We start from the raw sequence: 16925 nt of genomic DNA, 5'->3' as shown, positions 1-16925 counted from the left end.
GAAACATCCATTGGCCCTGAGCGGTAATTCCCACACTGTACCCCCTGAAATTGGTTAAGTATGAAACATATTTCAAAATATGGATGCAGGGTTACTTCTAAGCATGTGCGTAAAGAAAATGACGCACAGACTGTAAGCGTCATAATATTTTGACGCATAACAATAAAAATGCACTGCACCCTTTTGTTGGTGCAAGCATGTTGGGTAGGCCTCGTCTTGGCAGGATGGGAGAGGAGGAGCTGGGTGGCTTTATTTGGCTGGTGTGCCACTTCCTGCCATTAATGATTGAAGCAGGTGGTCGTGTGATACAGGGCTATCACACAGAGGCACGGAGGCTCCGGTGGGCAAAGGTGTTGTACCATCTACAGCGAATCTACAACACACTGTGCAATGACCACCAGCTGAAACACCGTTGGGCTGACCTGGTTGCCCAGGAGCAAGACCTGCTGGGCCACCTGGGGATTTTGATTGGTGGCCCTGTTGGTGAGTACAAATAAGAGTAATGTGCACATTTAAATGCTCTGTAGTGACAGTAGCTGATTTTTTCATATTCTGCAGGCAATATTTTCGAACATGTGGAATGCAAGTTAAACATACAGGCCCATATTTCTACTTCATTAGCACTGCATTTGCGTCATTTTTTTAAGCAAGAGTGGCCAAACTTACAAAATACAATTGTATTTTGTAAGTTAGCGCCGCTTTTGTGTCAAAAAGCAGCACAAATGCAGCACAAAAAATGTATAAATACTGGCCACAGTTGCCTGTAAGATGTACAATAATTCCTACACATTAGTGTCATTTGTTGACGCAACAGCTAGACTAACTTTCAAACCACAACAGGAGCCTGTAAATTAGTGCTGCCTTCATGTCAGTTAATGATGCTAATGTGTCTCTAACATATGTTTCATGCACGGTCCGTGAGTGTATCAGGAAACACATGTTTTAAATCCAGATTTTTACAGGAAATATAGGGGGTCATTACAACATTGGCGGTAAAAAGCGCTTACCGCCGTGCAGAAGACCGCCAATACACCGTCGCGGCGGCGGTATTCCGCCACAGCTATTATGACCCACATCTTGGAATCCGCCAAAATTCAGACACCCACACAACACCCCCACACCAAAGGTCAGTGATAAACTGGCAGAAACAAATCCGCCACCTCTACGCCAACAGAAACACGCCCATGCTATTACGACCCAAGAATCCACGCAGCGGTCTTTCAACCGCGGTATCCATTGGCGGTACACACCGCCGCGCTCAAAATACACACACATCTCCAAAACACCGCCACATTGGACAATTCAAAATACACACACCTGATACACATACAAACACCACTCCCACACACCCAACACAATATAAAACACACACCCACATCACCCACAAACCCCTACGACAACAAAATCACGAACGAAGGCCAGAGAGAGAGCACAGAATAGACAACTCCATCACACAGAGGCACACAACACCATCACCCACACAACATCCACGCACAAAAAACCACACACCACTACACTCACCACACTCATCACCACATATACCACCCCACACATCACCTACACCACCCCATGTCACGCCAAAGACACCCCCGCTTCTCCGAGGAGGAGCTGAGGGTCATGGTGGAGGAAATCGTCCAGGTAGAGCCACAGCTATTTGGCTCACAGGTACAGCACACATCAATAGCCAGGAAGATGGAGCTATGGCGCAGAATAGTGGACAGGGTCAACGCAGTGGGACAGCATCCAAGAAATAGGGAGGACATCAGGAAGAGGTGGAACGACCTATGGGGGAAGGTGCATTCAACGGTCTCCAGGCACAACATCGCGGTACAGCGGACTGGCTGCGGACCCCCACCTCCTCCCCCACAACTAACAACATGGGAGGAGCAAGTCTTGACCATCATGCATCCTGAGGGCCTCGGAGGAGTCGGTGGAGGATGGGACACTGGTAAGTCAAATCTTAACTATCATATTACCCACCCTACCTGCATGCTATCACACACCCCCACCCTCACACCCTCCCCTATCACTCCAAATCCTCACTAATCTACCCATAACACAAACCACCCATCCCAACACCAAGCCCTGCATGACACAACAAAACATAGACACCCATCACGAAAGCATGCCTACTGCACATACCCAGAACACCCCCCCAACAATCATCACACAAACCCACACACAGGAATGCTTGCACTGGGGTACACAAACACCCACCCATTGCACACCATTACACCCACACCTGCAGTAATCATGTTCTTATGCCCCTGCAGGAACCCGAAGGACCGTCACCACACCAGAGGGACCAGACAACACCACTCCACCCCCAGAAGAGGCCCACAGTGACAAGAGCAGCTCTGCCCTACTGGATCCTGATGACCAGCCTGGACCATCGTGGGCCTCGGGACAGTCGGTTCTCCTCACACAGGCACAGCCCAACACCGACCTTCCACCCTCTGGTAACACCAGCACAGCACCCACCCAACGGGCCCATACCTCTGTACCCAGGACAGGTCAATCAGCGGTGTGTCCACCACTAGAGGGAACCCAGGCTAACCCGCCACCCCAACAATAACAGGGACCTGGGGCAGTGGTGATGGGCACACGGTCCAGGGGACGGAGGCACTGGAACACAGGGGAACTGGGAGGGCTGCTGTGCGACAGGGGGCGGACAGGCCAAGGGAACCCACTCTCCACGAGGCCCTATCCTCCATCATGGGAGCATACCACCACTCCCAGGAGATGATGGCGACGGTCCTGGACAAGTTGCAGGAGACCCTGCGCCTGCAGGACGAACTGTATTTGGGGTTCAGGGAGGAGCTCAGGACCATCAGCTCCACCCTGGGCACCATCGTAGGGGTGCTGAAGGACATACAGCAGACCTTGAGGGACACCGTGGCACTCCAAGGGGCCCCTGACACTAGCCAGGACGATGAAATGCCCACCACCTCTGCCGGCGCTAGTGGACAGGATGCCCCGCCACAGGACCACCACACCAGCACCCCACCCCCTGCAGACGGACAACCACCACGCAAGCGGTCCCTGAGATCCAGGAACAGGACAGAGCAAGATGGCAAGACCCCTGCCAGGAAATGAGACCACCCTGATTGTCTCCCCACCGTCCCACTTTGTTACCCTGTCCATACTTTAACTGCCCCCGCTCCACTTCCTATGCCCAGATGGGCAGTGCACCTGTGAGACTAATAGACTGGACTCTGCCATGGACATTCCTCCGCCATCACCCATCACCATTTTACAAACCCCTCACATTTCAGAGCACTTCAATAAACACCCTTGAAACACAAAACAATCTGGAGTCAGTCTGTGATTAACAAAATGTGTATTATCAATGACAGTGTCATAATGGATTTACCATTGTAATGCTAACATACCTATGTCACACATCACAAGCCCTTGAAGGATGCAAGCAGTTGACACGTAGGTAACCACACCTGTGAAACCGTAATGGAAGGGTACAACTCAGTTACCAAATAGTGATTTAAATCGAGAAACAGGATAGAGGTAGACGTGTGAAAGTTAAGGTAATGCTAAAAATTAAAATGTACTCACCTGTGTCTCACTGGAAATATTGCTGTATGACTGACTCCCTGTTGTCGTTGTCTTCTTCCTCAGCTTTATCCTCATCACTGTTCACAGGCTCCACAGACTCCACAGCTGCTACAACACCGTCATCTGGATCATCCTCCTGCAGAAAAGGCACCTGGCGTCGCAAAGCCAAATTATGGAGCATGGAGCAGGCGATGATGATGTTGCACACCTTCTTCGGTGAGTAGAATAGGGATCCACCTGTCATATGGAGGCACCTGAACCTGGCCTTCAGGAGGCCGAAGGTGCGTTCGATCACCCTCCTAGTCCGCCCATGGGCCTCATTGTACCGTTCCTCTGCCCTGGTCCTGGGATTCCTCACTGGGGTCAATAGCCAGGAAAGGTTGGGGTAACCAGAGTCCCCCAATAGCCATACATGGTGCCTCTGGAGTTGAGCCATCATATCAGGGATGCTGCTATTCCGCAGGATGTAGGCGTCATGCACTGAGCCAGGGAACATAGAATTTACCTGAGAGATGTACTGGTCTGCCAAACAGACCATCTGGACATTCATTGAATGATAACTCCATGATAGCACCACTGAACAGTCCAGAACCGCCATGGCTAAACAACGCTGAACAGGGCAAAGACCGCCATGGCAAAGCACCGCTAAACAGTGCAAAGACCACCATGGCAAAGCACTGCGGAACAGTCCAGAACCGCCATGGCTAAACAATGCTGAACAGGGAAAAGACCGCCATGGCAAAGCACCGCTGAACAGTCCAGAACCGCCATGGCAAAGCACCGCTGAACAGTCCAGAACCGACCTGGCTAAACAACGCTGAACAGGGCAAAGACCCCCATGGCAAAGCACCGCTGAACAGGGCAAAGACCGCCATGTCAAAGCACTGCTGAACATGGCAAATACCGCCATGGCAAAGCACCGCTGAACAGGGCAAAGACCGCCATGGCGAGGCACCGCTGAACAGTCCAGAACCGCCATGGCAAAGCACCGCTGAACAGGGCAAGCACCGGGTAGGAATGAATGGCCCGCCACATCAGGCATCCTTTTCCCATGTGCAGCTGGGACAGTGACAGGACAGGAACTTTCACGGTGAGACTCATCCAGTCTGGGCACCAGTCCCCCCCAGTACCAGTAGAGACCTGCATCTACTTGAGAGACTGTGGCTTTGCACTCCCCAGGATGGCACAGTGGGCAACCTACCCACTGTAGAGACTTGAGAGACTGTGGCTTTGCACTCCCCAGGATGGCACAGTGGGCAACCCACCCACTGTAGAGACTTGAGAGACTGTGGCTTTGTACTCCCCAGGATGGCACAGTGGGCAACCCACCCACTGTAGAGACTTGAGAGACTGTGGCTTTGCACTCCCCAGGGTGGCACAGTGGGCAACCCACCCACTGTAGAGACTTGAGAGACTGTGGCTTTGCACTCCCAAGGGTGGCACAGTGGGCAACCCACCCACTGTAGAGACTTGAGAGACTGTGGCTTTGCACTCCCCAGGATACATCAATGGGCATGGAGCCCCCTTGTGGATCTGGCTTTGCACTCATCCGGCTGAGGTGCCCCCCCTTCCCTTCCACCTGAGGTGCCTGTAGTATTTCAATCTGATGCCCCGGCAGTGTTCTCTCCGATTTTGGTCAGGTATCCTTTGTGGGCCTCGCCCATGCATTTTTGGACTGTTGGTGCACGGACATTGTAATTTACATATTCTTCTCGTATTGCATATATTTATGACTGATTTTCAAAGATATATCTGAATATTTTTTTATGACATGTATATTGCCACATTACAATGTTTGACCGAATTTCGCATTGTCTTTTCATTCTTCCGGGAGGATTGTGGGTTGTTACTGTGATTTTTTTGTGAATGCATTTGTGTGTATGGTGTAATATGCGAGGGTAGGGGTGGGGGTGTTTGGTGGGTGTCCCCCTAACTTTTGCTTCCCTCCTCCCCGTGTCGTAGGTGCAGTACTCACCGTTGTCTTCGGCGCCTATGTAGCTGTTGGTCGTAGAGGAGCAGAAAGAACAGGGCAGGGAGTATTTGGAGTTCCGACTCCATGGAGTCGTCGTTCCTCGTGGGATGTGTTCAGGTGAGCGATTTCCCATAGCAAAAGCTGTTTCCGCCATGTTTTTATCCACGGTGAATCCGCCCCGGAAAAGGTGGCGGATTGACGGGTTGTAATACTGTGGGCGGTACATTGTCTTCTGCCTGTCTGTTGGAGGTGACCGCCGCGCTGCTTGTTTGCACCGTCGTGGTGGGTGGTGTGTTAAAGTGGCTGTCTTTGTTGGCGGTTTCCGCCAGGGTCATAATTCCCTTTTTTTGTCCGCCGGACTGTTTGCGGTATTTCCGCAGCTTTAACACCGTCCGCCAAGGTTGTAATGACCACCATAGTGTTCTTCAATGTTTTGTGATACATGTCCGAACTGGATTCTGTCATATACGTAACAAGTTATAGCTGACCTCAGGTAACATCTTAGACTGATATTTGGAGTTTGGAGTGCCACATTTAAATTAGGGATGGATGCCAAAAGGTATGCACACAGGTTCATGTCTCCGTGGTTGGTGCAACTTACCATAGCTGTGGCACTTCAAATGAAGAAAATGATACAAATTCAGGGCTAACAACTGTCCCTAGCCCTCTGTACATTGTACCTGTTTGTTTTAAATTGGTCTTAGTCACAAAAGCTGGGTGACTAGTATTGCAGTCCTCCCGGAAAGTGACTTGGTATGTCTCTCATGGATACACATGATGAGAGGAATACACTCCATGAATTAGTCTGCTGACTAATGAAGGAACATGTTTGCCACCACATGATAGTTAGGGCCACTGCATGTGTGCAGATATGTGTTTCACTCACTGGAGTCCCAGAGACAGTACATGTTTGCAGTGGTATGTAGGATGCAATATCATCATGTCTGAGAGGCTTGACTTTCTGAGTTAATATATTTGAAAGTGTTGTACAGTGCACAGACATTGAGCACATTTCTCCCTTCCATGCCTTACTTGTGGACCTGCACCCTACACTATCGGAGAGGTGCCTCGATTTGCGGACCCAGACATCTCCAGTAAGTATTAATATTTCTGTTCTGTGTTGTGTTTGCTGATGATGTGTGATTGACTCCTATGTGTTGGACACATAGCAAGGTGTGATGCGCTGGTCAATGATCAGATATGTTCCTTGAGTGGAGTATCATTTTTTCCCCATCTTTGAGTTGGCCAATCATTAGCGTATTGTCATAATTTGGGATTGTAAGTCAGTCCTGTAGGCACAGCCATGTGAATAGGGATGAGTTATGTGGATAAAACTTATATTCAGAAAATGTAGCAGAGGACCATAGTGATTTAGTCAGCAAATCAGACCCTGATTCTCCCAGAATAGGTATGCCAAAGTCTTACCCACAGACTTCAGCTTCCCTATTCACTAATGAACATGTTTGACTGTATGTTTGACTTCCTAGCAGCATGTAGCTCCACATGTATGTGCTACGAGTATGAGGCACTTGAGTTCAATGGCCTAGGTGTGCATACAGATCATGGCCAGATGTGTGCTTGCATCTATCTGCTTGTTGTAAGTCATGTGTTACTGGTAGGAAATTATGTTGACAATGGTCTGCATTTCCAAACATTAGTGTGGATGGATTGTCCAAGGTTTGGGTGTATCCTAGTTGGACTTCTTCCTTACCCTTACCTGTGGTGGGCTGGCCAAAGCTTCCTGGGTGTCCTGGTCGTTTGAAAGTATTTATTGCTTGTCCACCCCCCCCCCCCCCCCAGGGACAGGCGTAGGGTTGGGATTAGTATACCTAGGACTGATGATCCAAGTTTAGTACGCAGACATGTAAATCTGTAAGTCACTTGTCCAAGTGGACACCCACTCATGATTAGCAACTGCATTCTATCCTGGCAATTCCATTTACAACTTGCAGATCTTGTGGCCCTGATTGTCATCAGGAACATAGTCATTTGTTGGCCTGTCAGTGGTGGAGGACTTACAGCATTATTTTTTACCTGACAAATGGCTGAATAATGATGCCAAAGTCATTCAAGTTTCTTTTAGAGTTTTGCTGTGCTGTTTGATGATAGGACATGTGTAGGCGTCCTTGGCATGTACTGCCTCAGGGACAATCAGTGATCTGTATGATGATATGGTGTGTTTCCGGTACATTAGATGTATTGTCTGATTTACTTCTGGACCCATATCACACAAGGAAGTACCTAATGTTTGGTTTTCTATTTGTTTTAACAACTGCCAATATGAATCCCATCCAGATTCAGGCGTTTCAGCGCAGGGTGATGCGTTACCGCCATATTCTGGATGTGGAGTCGGGGTTCCACAACATGGCAAGGCGTTATCGCCATGAAAGAGCCTCCGGAGTGTGGAGGGCATTTGCCCAAGGGGGCCATTCCGTGTCCACCACAGCCCCCACCACCAACACCACCATTACCACTCAGGTGGCACCAACATTATCAGGCACCTTTACTGTACTGTCAACATCCACAGCTCCAGGACCTGTCACAGCACCACCTGCACCTCCTCCTACAGGTATGGCACCGACAAGGGCACATACTTTCTCCACTGGCACCCAGACCACCCCTGCTGCAGTCATAGACCCAGCAGCTTTTCTACAGATGCGACAGAACTTGGACCGTATGTTGCGGAAAATGACCAGGCTGCAGCAGGAGGTGGCACAAGTAAATTGGAGGTGTGTCCCATCAAAAAGACCCTGCGGAGGGCCAACTTGTAGACATTATACTAAGCCATGATTCCCTCCCCTCCCTCCTCTTTCCTGGTTCTTTTCATTAGTGGGTGTAGGAGGCTTAGTGTTAGATTAGTATAGGCTGTTAGTTTAGTTAGTAGTAGTGGGTGGGGGATGGGGCATGATCCTTTTTATATCTGTCTTTATTATGTGTGTGTGTGTGTGTGTGTGTGTGGGTGGGTGGGGGACGATGTTGGGGTGTTGGTGTTTAAAAAGAAAAATAATTACACAAATATAAAAAAAAAATATATATATATATATATTTGTTTAGTATCAGATAGTATGTGTTTAGGTTAGTATATGTAGCCCTCCATGTGTCCCATCTTATAGGAGGGTGGGGGATTGATGTTTAGATTGTTTCGTTAAATGTGATGAGTAAGTTTAGCTTAAGTTAGTTAGGGCCAGTTGTGGGTAATGTGTAGTTAGAATAGTTTACGTTAGGTCAGGTGTTTCCCCTGGTTTTAGCTTCTGTTTTTACTGTTTAATAAAGATTTAGGTAAACCTTTACAGTATGTGTCAAATGCTTGTAGATCAAGGCCTTGGCATGAGTGAACAGTGTCTCTTTTGTATTAGTTTTTGTGTCCCATGCTGCAACCCCAACTGAGCTGTTACATTGGCAGCTATACCTAAGCTACTTAGCTAAGATTCTGCCATCCAATTTGTGATGTATGTTTTCAATGTCACATACTTTGCTACCTGATTTGGCATTGAGGACACTGTGTTAAGTCTGCCTGCAGCCTGATGTCCAAGCGAATCCTTATAAGGTAAGTGGTAGTGTGCTCTCATGTAGTATGGTATACATAACTCACACTTATCATTTGTTACAATGTTCAGCCCGGTGACTTATTTGTATGGAAAATCATACACATCCATTCATGCTGTATGGTGTGTGTTGGCCATCACGGTTGATGTGTCACATTACACAGAGACAAAATTGTTGTGTAAGTGCTATTTATTTGAAAGTGCTGTAGTGCTATATGTGCATTGTCCATGATGGTGAGTCCATTAGTGTGACATCTTCCATTGTGATCGTACACAAGTGCAAAAGGACATGTCATTGGACATGCTGGGGTGAAGTGTCAGACAGTGCAGAGGGACAGGATTTGCCAATGAGGTAGTGAGAGACAATCACAGGGCAGGGTAACAAGATGAACAGTGGGCTGAAGAACGGTGCTTGAGTACAGTTGTTGCAAGACTGGCATGTTACAAAGCACAGGAACTTGGTAATAGGTGGCCATGTGGCGGGAACTAGTGCTACCAGGTATTCTTAGGGGTGAATGTGATCTGTTCCATGTCTTCATCTTCTGATGTGTGTGTTGTCTCCTCTGCCCTTGGTGGTGGCGGTTGTGCAGGGGCAACACACACCTCAGTGTTTGAAGACGTGGAGTCAGACATCCCGGTAGCTGCCAACTGCAGGGCTATTAAGGGCAGTACTGCAGGAAGGAGGAGCTGCTGGTCCGTCGGACCTCCAGACAACACTGTGGTAGGCAGCCAGGTCGGCCCTGAGGAATTCAATATTGCATTTGTGCACGCGTTGACAGGATTTGTGTTGTAGGTGTTGGGTCAACTCTATTATAGCTGTGCTGATTTCCTTCAACCTTTTTTCAAGTTCCTGCAAGATTGTTGTTCGCCCTTGCATAGCTGCTGCCTGCTCTTCAGTTGACATCATTCACGAATGCACCACCTCTAGGCTGGCTGCCATAGTTTGCATCCCCACCCGCACCTCCTTGGCCAGCTCCCGCTGTACTCCAACTACAGTTCGCTCAAAGCTGGTGCCAGGGTTGTCATAGTCCTCAGCTGTGTTGGAGCTGGCTGGTCATACGGTTGGGGTGGTGGGTCGGTCCTCTGTGATGGCTTCTAGTTCTGTGCTCCTCCTTGTCACTGAAGGTGGGGTCTGAAAGGTTCCAAGGACATGTTGGGGGGTCTGCTGGCTGATGTTTGTCAGCTCATCATCCATGTCATCAGGGTAGTCCTGGACAGGCATATACACAGGAGAGCCATCATCCTCTGCAATGAGATATAGTACAATTAGTGTGTCTGGGTTGTGACATTTGTAATGTGACATGCCTGCCTTCCCATTATTTTCACATTGTGATCTTGGTTCCTGTTCATTGTTACTGTCTTTGATATTAGCATTCTCTCAGGCCTATGCCCCACCTGCATGTAACATGTATTGTGGTCAGTTTGTGGACTTGTCAACATCACATCCTCTAGGTGTTGGTTCAGGCCAAATTGTGAATTGGCACCTCCTTGTCCTACTCAACCATCCGTCTACTTCCATTCTTATGGTGAGGCCTTTTACTGGCTGTGGGTGTTCTGATGGCACTAGCACCACACTTAACATTCTGTAACTGGCCCAGTCTCTGATCTCTCACATCCCCCTATATGTTGCTGAGATCTAGCATATATTATGTATAGCATTGGTATGGCATGATACGGATGTCAGCATTGGTAATGTGTACTGCCGATGTTGGGGAATGTGAGCTACATTGGATTCCACTGATTGTCCTAGCAGTGTTCCATTTCCTCCTCTGACTGTGCGGGTGTATTTCTGTAACCAGTTACATATGTCCTCCCCCTCAATGCTGTTGTCTGAGCAGTATGACATTTGGGATGTTGCATTTTGACCCAGGCACAGGGTGGACCCTGACATATGCAGAATGGGTATGACATTAGTGCTGTGTACCTCCTAATGTTCATGACAATGGCTGATGTCTGTATCAACTATGGACAATCACATTTGACAGGATTGGAACATTTGTACTGATTTCAGGGGATTGATAACGTTCTCATCCTGAACCCTCTAATTTGGGTGTGTTTGATCCATGGGGACGTTACTGACATTAGCTACTTGACCTGAACGCATAGCAGAGGTGGTAATGGCAACTGTTGTCAATGTTATATTCCACTTGCAGATATGGCCAGAGGTTGTTAATTGGGCCCTAGTTCATGTAGGGAGAATACTGACTGATGTGTGACGGGCTGCCAGTTTTAAGTTGTACCCTACCCTCCTGGCCTGGCTTTACCTTTCCAACATCCTTGGCATGGCAGCATACCCCCATGCAAAGGTTGTTGGTGTAGTGTAGAACTGTGCCCCAAGTTTCCACTGTACAGCCCATGCCCCCGTGCCGTGCCCTTTTACCCATGCCACTTCCTGAATATCATAACTTACATGCATTGTGTAGTAGGTACGTCCACCCTCGCTTACAGTTAACATTTGTGCATTTTAATTCCCCATGCGACTTACCCTGCATGTGTGTTGTCTCCTGGTAGTCTGTGCTGTCCTGTCCTTGAATCCCAGTGACGATCTGCTCTGGGATGACGGCTGCAACCATCTTCTCCATGTGGTCCAGGGCCTCCTGCGGCGCTGGACTCCCACCTCTAGTCTGCAGTGCTGCCTTCCTGTTCCTGGCCATCTTTTCCTTGGTCTTGCGCCTGCAGTCATGCCAGCGTTTCTTGCACTCAATGGCTGTTCTTCGTACCTCTGCCCCACTGTTCATCTTGTCAACAATGTGTTGCCATATTGCCTCTCTCCTACTAACTGGCAACTTTGAGGTGACAAACAGTTGGTGCTGGTGTTCTGTTACCTTTTTCACTAGAATGTCCTGCTCCTCTGCACTGAAGCAACACTTACTTTTCTTCTTCTCCCTGTCCTGGGCCTTGTGTGGGTCCTCCAGCCTGGTTCCTGGTCTGTTGTCAGATTCCTGGGGTCTGTGCAAGTATCTGGGATCTATTTTAGCTCTCCTATGCACATTTTGATGTGTTGCGACATCGTAAACGTCTCACAGTCATTTTTGCTGCGTTAACGTTGTTTTTCATTACGCCGTGACGCATTGGTTTGAGTCCAAATAAATGACTCCCACCTGTGGTTTGCACCACTGTGCGTCAAAGTATAAATTTGATGCCCGCACGGTGCAAAGAAATGTCGTTAGCTGGCGGTAACATTTTTGGCACAAAACTGCATCGCGCAGTTTTGCATCAAAAAGTATAAATATGGCCCTTCATTTACTGGTAAGTTCCTAGTATACTCTATCATATGTGCCCAGGGCCTGTAATCAAATGCTACTAGTGGGCTTACAGACATGTAAGTCACCCCTAAGGTAGGCCCTAGGAAACCCCATGGGCAGGGTGCAGAGTATTTAAAAGTTACGGCATGTACTGTTGTGTTTTACATACCCTGATAGCGAAATACTGCCAAATTCAATTTTCACTATTGCAGGGCCTATCTCCCATAGGTTAACTAGGATTGCTTTTAAATATTTTTTCAGTGTAGTTTCCTATTGGGAGCAGATAGAGATGAGGGGTTTGGGGTCTCTGAACTCACAATTTAAAAATAAATCTTTTGGTGAAGTTGTTTTTTAGATTCTGTTTCAAAATGCTACTTTTAGAACATAAGAATTTTCTTCTTAACCATTCTGTGTCTCTGCTTTACTGCTGAATACACGTCTGGGTCAGACTGACACTTGGGCTGTTTGTGAATTCACTCTACACAGTGACACAAAGAGAGCAGAGGTGTGTCCTCAATATCCAGATGAGTCTTACTGGGCTAGAGTGGGAGGAAGGAGCCAGCACCTGCACTTGAAAAGGCTGTCCCTACCCTCACACAATACAGTCTCTAACCCCCTAGTGGGTGTCTGGGGCAGGGCACGGAAGAGGCATGGTCTTGTGCGCTACAAAGGCTTTCATTTGAAGTCTGACTACTTCAAAGGCAGAAATGAGTATAAGTATTGGACTGCTGACCCCACAATTTTAGATTACCTCTGGATCAAGAGGAACCTCTGCCAAGGAAAAGAGCTTGATGCTTGAGGAGGACCTACCACTCTGCTTGTTGCTTTGCAGTGCTGGCCTGCTGCTTCTGTCTGAATAGAGAAAGGACTGGACTTTGCTTTCTGAAAACCTGTTTGTGAAGTTTCTCCTCAGGCTTGGACTGAGCTTGACCCCTGTTCTGAAGTGTCAGGGACATCAAAGACTACATGTGCCAGTACCTGGGTCCTCCGACTGAGAGTCCTGACTTGCTAAGTGGTGACAAATCCAGTCCCTGGGCCCTTAGAAATGGAAGCTGGTAAACTGCGAGGGAAAATCGATGCACTGCTGTGTGCATGTCAGAAAAATCGATGCAGCGCCTGCCCCGCAGCTGAAAATTCGATGCAGTGCTTGCCTCATGGCTGGAGAATCGATGCAGAGCCTATTCTCAACGCAAGCTCTTTGCACGGTGTGTCTGAATTTTCCGGGCATCGAAACTGGGTGTCAAAATCTTCAACATCACACCATGGACTTGCGGCTGCATTTCTGGAAATCAATGCTTCCCTTCCCTGCGAGGAAAGAATCGACGCATTGCATACCCGGCGGATAAAGAATCAACACACGGCCTCACTTGCGAGTATGGAATTAACACATCACTTACTTTTCCAATGCATGTTCTCTCATATAGCTTTATTTTTTACACATACCAGGTACTTTATGCTAAAACAACGCATCCACTGGATTTCTCTGGAGTAAGACTCTTTTTACTTTAAGAATTCAAATCTTTTCTTGTGTATGTTGGATTTTTGTCATTTTGGTCTTGTTTGATTTAGATAAACATTGGCTGTGTTTCTAAATTGGTGTGGAGTTCTTTTGTGGTGTTTTCACTGTGTTACTCTGTGTGTTTCTACAAATACTTTACACATTGCCTCTGAGATAAGCCTGACTGCCTGTGCCAAGCCACCAAGGGGGTAAGCAGAGGTTGTCTGAGGTGTGTATCTCCCTTACCCTGATTAGAGTGAGGATCCCTATTTGGACAGGGTGTAAACTGACTGCCAACTAGAGACCCCAATTCTAACAGAGTTCAGCATTTGTAAAGGCTTGGACTTTTGCAGGATCAGGCGTTGTACCCCCATAAGAAAACATATGGCCAAAAAAGTTCAGTTTTGTCTCATTGAACTTACACTTGTCTGCATTAAAAATCAAATGTGCATCATTGAGCAATTGACACACTTGTGTGAGGGCTCTATCGTGCTCCTTCTTTGTAGCTCCATACACCACTCTGTTATCGCTATCGGTAAGTGCAATCACAACAAGTTGTATGATGTGTCATATGACATCTTGGAAAAGTTCTGCTGCTGATGACACACCAAAACTAAGGGCCAGATTTACAAGAATCTGGTGCAGCGCAGTGGTGCGCCGAAATCAGCAGCGCCACGCTACACCAGTTTTTAAACACAGGACTGTGCCATATTTACAAGAATATGAGGCAGCCCTGTGTTCCCCCCTGTGCCGGTGCTAAATTAAGTTGCCAGGACCAAGGCAGGCATCCTTGCACCATAGTGCAATGGAGTCTACATTGAGGAGAGTGATTGTTTATGTGTAGGAAGGTACCCCTTCCTGCACATGAACAATCTACAATGGTGATTTGACACTTCTATGTGTGCTACAGAATGCATTACACATAGAAGTGCCAAAACACCATTGTAGATTGTTTATGTGCAGGAAGGGACACCTTCCTGCACATAAACAATGATTTGTGTTTTTTTGCTCTTTCAATGTGTGCTGCAGAATGCAGCATACATAGAAAAAGCAAAAAACAAGGAGAACTAAAAGTATTCCTCCTCATTTTGCCATGCTAACAACACCCCTGGGATGGCGTTAATTTTTGGTGCTGGCAAAGATTTACAATTTCTCATAAACCTGGGGCAGCGTCAAAAGCAATGGTAGTTGCGATGGAACGCCCACTGCAACACCCATTGCGCGCCGCTCTGACACACAAAACTGGGTTGGAAGGGCCCATATTCACAACAAGGTGTAAAGCCACAAAACGTGGTGCTGTTCCTCCTTGTAAATATGGAGAGGTGGTTAGTGCTACAAAAAGTGACGCTCCAGTGGCTATAGGGCCTTGTAAATCTGGCCCTAAGTTCCTTATAGCTAAACAAACCAATATGTGTAGCAAAGGCTGTAATAAATCTGCAGCTTTCTTCTAAATGTAACTGATGATAACCTTTATTCAAACCAAGTCGACAGAAGATCTTGGGACCGTTCAATTGTGTGATCATGTCTGCAACGCGCGGCCCTTGATGTTGCTCTCCTTCAATAGCTTTGATCACCTGGCACAAGTCAGTGCATATCTGCACAGCTCATTTTTAGGCATTAACACTATGGGAGAAATCCCTGGCATTAGACCAGTGAAACATTGAATAATGTCATGCTTAAGTAATGATTAAAGTTGCTTTTTAAGATCTTCTTGTAAATAAAAAGCAACTCGTCTAAGTCTCTGAACAACAGGATAGAGGTCTTCATTAATATGTAGATGTACTATCTTAGGGCCTCATTATGAGTTTGGCCATCGGACCTCCAGATAAACATGTTGGTGGTCCTGAAAAGGCAGCCGTGCTGGTGGTCTTTCAACCACCCTATTACGAGTTACACAGGCAGGACTGCCGACCACCAAGCAACTAAGGCAGACCATCATTGGTGCACCGACCCGGTAGTAGGCAGTCTGACCTACAGTGCCGACAGCACTGTGGCCAACCATTGAGCATTTTATAAGCACGTATGGGACCCTTCATGGTGGTCAGCCAATGACGGTCCGAACCACGGAGTTCTACGGTCAGCACAGTAATTGACAACTTCACATTGGATGAATTTGAAAACAACAAAGCTGACACACATTGCCACAGTGGACACACCTGCAAAGGACACTATAGAACACACCCCTTCACGGACCGCAATCCTTAGTATTTTCAAAAACACAGAAGCCAGAGCACCTTATTTCCAAAACCCTTCACAGATTAGACACTTTTTTTTCACTGTCCCATAGCACACCCTGCACACACTTTTGTCCAGTCATACCCTTTTGCACTTCCCCTGTTTAGTAAGTTTTGTTTGTTCCACCATGTCACAGTTGAAAAATCCCCACTTTTCAGAAGATGAGTTAAGAGTCATGGTGGATGAAATCATAAGAGTAGAGGTACAATTGTTTGGAGCACTAGTCCAGCACGCTTCTCTCAGTAGGAAAATGAAAATGTGGAAAAGGATAGTCGATAGAGTCAATGCTGCATGCACCACCCTGCGCACAAAGGAGGGCATCAGAAAGAGGTGGAATGACGTCAGGGGCAAGGTCCGTTACCTGTTCTCTAGGCACCACCAGCAGGCCAAAAAGACTGGCAGTGGCCCTCCCAGTACTTTATCACATCTCTTTCCCTGGGAGGAGAAGGTCTTGGCCATCCTGCATCCTGAGGGCTTAACAGGAATACCTGGGGGAGTGAGGTACAGTATGTTACAACACTAAAAATGTCACCAAAATGCAAGGTCATGCATGCTCACAGCTCACCTTTTGCCACTGTTATGTTCATGTACCCCACCATCATTCAATACCCAGAGTATCTGAGTCGAAACACTGTCAATCTGCATTGTTCGACCCAACAGCACAACAACGAAGGCCCATCACATTCCATAAGTCAAAATTTGGCATGTAAGTCTTTCAATACCAAAAAATAATAATAGGACTCATGGTATGTCTCAACAGGTAAATGTATGCCCAGGCCCAAATGCAGTCTGCATACAGATTTGTAATACACAACATGTGTATAGTGTCTGTAGTACAAGTTACCTGTCTGCAACTCCCA

This window comes from Pleurodeles waltl, chromosome 3_1 (genome assembly GCF_031143425.1).
Source record: "Pleurodeles waltl isolate 20211129_DDA chromosome 3_1, aPleWal1.hap1.20221129, whole genome shotgun sequence".
Lineage (NCBI taxonomy): Eukaryota > Metazoa > Chordata > Amphibia > Caudata > Salamandridae > Pleurodeles > Pleurodeles waltl.
Note: the sequence above shows the minus strand (reverse complement) of the source record.